Here is a 4,398-nt window from a genome sequence, read left to right on the forward strand (position 1 = left end):
CTTAAAGTACGGTAGTCTGTCTAGGCCTGATCTGCAAGGAAGGAAAGCAGGCAGGCAGGGACTCAGCAAGCATTCCACATCCTAGGGAGGTGGAGTTTGACTTTCTTGCCCTGCCGACCAAGGCCAAGTTTTTGATTTTAAAAAAAGTGAGAAAGAGAAATCTCATTCTACAGCTGAAAAAGTAAGCTAGTGACAGCCTGTTCTAAAATGGCAATAACGCTAATAAAAGTTGCGTCCCTTGTAAAATAGGCAAGCTGGAAAGAAGCGATTCAAACAAGTTCCAATGAAGTAAGCGAGATGTGTTGAAATTACTGTTTGACTAGTGATCTATTCAGAGATAGAGTATTCAGTGAATAAGAATTTTCGTTGACAAAAAGAAAAATTCAAGAATTACTATGGAGAACTTTTGGGTCAGTTTGTCTTAATTAAAGAACGGCATCGGTAGTTACATTAACATGCTTAAAAATACCATGTAAAAGTCACTGGTGCACGTTTCAACAGACGAACTTATGGAAGGGGAGGAAGACATCTAAACTAGTAAAATAAAACTGATTGACTTGAAATGATCACATCAATCATTAATGCCAGAGAACAGATCTAATTAGCACTTTTTATTTAAACCTATTTTTCTAACTAACGAATCACTTAAAGAGAGTCTTTCGAATCTTTAAGTTCCAACGTAACTTTTGTAAAAGTCATGCGTAACGAAAATGCAATTAACAAAAATTACCAAAAAAAGCAGATTAAGAACAAACAGGATGATTTTAAACATCACTACCCCACCTCCCGACTTCATCGTAAACCATACAATTGCACTGCAAACGTGCCCAGCCTGAAGATTATATTGGTTACATTCCCCCAGCGTCAAAACCCCTCTTCACCAATGAAAACGCAGTTAATAAACCAGGGCCGTATCATTACAAATGATACAATTGTGTCAACTACAAACTGTTTTTAACGCAATACTCTGACATTTTCTAACTAATCTCTGAGCTTTATTTAATAATGTTTCCGCTTTCATGCAATTTACGAAATGATGTTTAAATCATTCTCATGAAAGATCGTTGAACTTTAACTCCGTTTCTCTAGATGCTGCCTGACCTGAGTGTTTCCAACATTTTCTGTTTTTATTACAGATTTTCAACTTTTGCAATGTTTATCTTTTATATTTTCAAATGATCTTTCCTGAAAATGAAGTCTGAACTGTATGGAAAATATTCAGCCTGGAGTCTGGTATGCCACAAGGATCTGTTTTGGGACCTCTGCTATTTGTCATTTTTATAAATGACTTCGACTAGGCAAAGATGGATGGATTAGTAAATTTGCAGATGACATTAAAGTCGGTGGAGTAGTGGACAGTTTTGAAGAATGTTACAGGTTGCAAGAGGACTTGGATAAACTGCAGAATTGGGCTGAGAGGTGGCAAATGGAATTCAATGCAGCTAAATGTGAAGTGATGCACTTTGGGAAGAATAACGGGAAGGCAGAGTACTGGGTCAATGGAAAGATTCTTGGTAGTGTGGATGTGCAGAGGGATCTTGGAGTCCATGTATATAGATCCCTGAAAGTTGCCACCGAGGTTGATAGTGCTGTTAAGAAGGCATCCAGTGTGTTAGGTTACATTGGTAGAGAGATTGAGTTCCGGAGCCGCAATATCATGCTGCAACTATACAAAACGCTAGTGTGGCCGCACTTGGAATATAGCATACAGTTCTGGCCGCCATATTTCGGGAAGGATGTGGAAGTATTGGAAAAGGTGCAGAGGATGTTGCCTAGTCTGGAGGGAAGGTCTTATGAGGAAAGGCTGAGAGACTTGGCTCTGTTCTCATTGGAAAGAAGAAGGCGAAGAGGGGATTTGGTGGAGACATACAAGATGATCAGAGGATTGGATAGGGAAGACAGTGAAAGTCTTTTTCCTAGGATAATGACATCAGCTTGTACGAGGGGACATAACTACAAATTGAGGGGTGATACATTTAAGACAGGTGTCAGAGGCAGGTTCTTTACTCAGAGAGTGGTACGGGGGTGGAATGCTCTGCCTGCCAAAGTAGTTAACTCAGCCACATTGGGGAGATTTAAACAATACTTGGATAAGCACATGGATGATGATGGGTTAGTGTAGGGGGACAGCGCAACATTGAGGGCCAAAGGGCCTGTTTTGAGCTGTATTGTTCGAGGTTCTAACCGTATGTAAAGACTTGCATTTAAATAACACCTTTCAGATCCTGCTACATTCAAACATGTTTTACAGCCAATGATATACTTTTGAAATGTAGCCACTATTAAAATGTTGAAAATTCAGCAATCTCCCATGAACATCAAAGTAGCAATGGCCTCATGATCTACTTCTTGTGATGTTGATTGAGCAGTAAATATTGGCCAAGACGTTACATATTATGACCCTGCTCTTCTTCAAAACACTGAGGTATTTTATGCCCACCTGTGTAAAAGGCGAAGTCATCATAGTCTCATTTTCTCATTAATGAGACACAATAGGTGGTGGTTTAACCGAAGGACAACCACATCGCAAAGGTCATCACCACCTGGGTTAGATATGCTCTGGAATGAGTGATTCATCCCGACCAAACCTGTGCTGTACTAGGCCTTGTGCTCCTCAGGGATCTGATTGTCTACATGTAGGGGGGAGTGTGCATCTGCCCTCTCAGCCTGGACCAGAAGGCCTTTGACAGGAGATTGCACACGTACATGTGGGATGCGCTGTCCAAAATGGCCTTTGGGGAGGGAATTCACAACTGGAAGAAATTGAGGACTGCAGATACTGGAGATCAGAGTCGAGAGTGTGGTGCTGGAAAAGCACAGCAGGTCAGATTGCATTGAGGTGCTGAAGAATCGTTGTTTCGGTCATTAGCCATTCATCAGGAATGAAGCTTGTGAGCCAATGGGGTGGAGAGATAAACAGGAGGGAGGTAGGGCTAGGGGGAAGGTAGCTGGGAGTGCAATAGATGGATGGAGGTGGGGGTAATAGTGATAGGTTGAAGAGGAGAATGGAGCGGAAAGGTGGGAAGGAAGATGGACAGGTAGGACAGGTCATGAGGGCAGTGCCGAGGTGGAAGGTTGGATCTGGGATAAGATGGGGGGAGGGGAAATGAGAATACTGGTGAAATCCACGTTGATCCCATGTGGTTGGAGGGTCCCAAGCGGAACATGAAGTGTTCTTCCTCCAGGCATCAGGTGGTTAGGGTTTGCCAATGGAGGAGGCCCATGACCAGCATGTCCTTGGTGGAGTGGGAGGGGGAGTTGATGTGTTTGGCCATGGGGCAGTGGGGTTGGTTGGTGCGGGTGTCCTGGAGATGTTCTCTGAAGTGTTCTGCAAGTAGGCGTCCTGTCTTCCCAGTGTAGAGGAGACCACATCGGGAGCAATGCATACAGTAGACGTTATGTGTGGAAGTGCAGCTGAAACTCTGATGGATTTGGAAGGCTCCTTTGGGGCCTTGGATAGAGGTGAGAGGGGTGCAGGTTTTGCAATTCCTGCGGTAGCAGGGAAAGGTGCCTAGAGGGGAGGGTGGGTTGGGGGGGGCATGGACCTAACAAGAGCGTCACGGATGGAATGGTCTTTACAGAATGCAGATGGGGTGGAGAGAGAAATACATCTCTGGTGGTAGGCTCCATTTATAGATGGCGGAAATAACGGAGAATGATGCAATGTATACCAAAGTTGTGGGGTGGAAGGTGAGGAAGGTCAGTCAATTAGAGTCATTCTATGTGATATCAAGAAACAGCTCGAAGCACTGGATAATGTAAAGGCTATGTGTCCTGACAACATTCCAGCAATAGTACAGGAGACTTGCCAGAACTTGCTGCATCCTTAGCCAAACACTAAAATCTACAATAATATGATAAATGGCCCACGCATGCCCTGTAGATAAAAACAGGACATATCCAACCTGGCCAATTATTGTTCCATCAGTAAAGTGATAGAAGGTGTCATCAACAGTGCATTAAAATAGCATCTGCTCAGCAATAAGCTGCTCAGTGATGCCCAGTTTGAGTTCCACCAGGACCACTCAGCTCCTGACTTCATTACAGCTTTGGTTCAAACATGGAAAAAAGAGCTGAATTTCAGAGGTGAGGTTAGAATGACAGCCCTTACTATTAAGGCTGCATTTGACTGAGTGGGGTATCAAGGAGCCCTAGCAAAACTGGAATCAATGGGAATCGGGGGTAAACTTTCTTGGAGTCATACTGATATATAGGAAGATGGTTGTTGTTGGAGACTCAACACAGATTAATGGAAATGGTTGTGGAGGTGAGAATGGGCTCTGTAGGAGACCAGCTGACATCACCTCAGCTCCGGACATCCCTTCAGGAGTTCCTCATGATAATGATCTATGCTCAGCAATCTTCAATTGTTTCATCAATGACCTCCCCTCCATTGTA

Source organism: Chiloscyllium plagiosum, unplaced genomic scaffold (assembly GCF_037043375.1).
Source record: "Chiloscyllium plagiosum isolate Xiang-an unplaced genomic scaffold, Cpla_swu_hap1 HiC_scaffold_7, whole genome shotgun sequence".
Classification (NCBI taxonomy): domain Eukaryota; kingdom Metazoa; phylum Chordata; class Chondrichthyes; order Orectolobiformes; family Hemiscylliidae; genus Chiloscyllium; species Chiloscyllium plagiosum.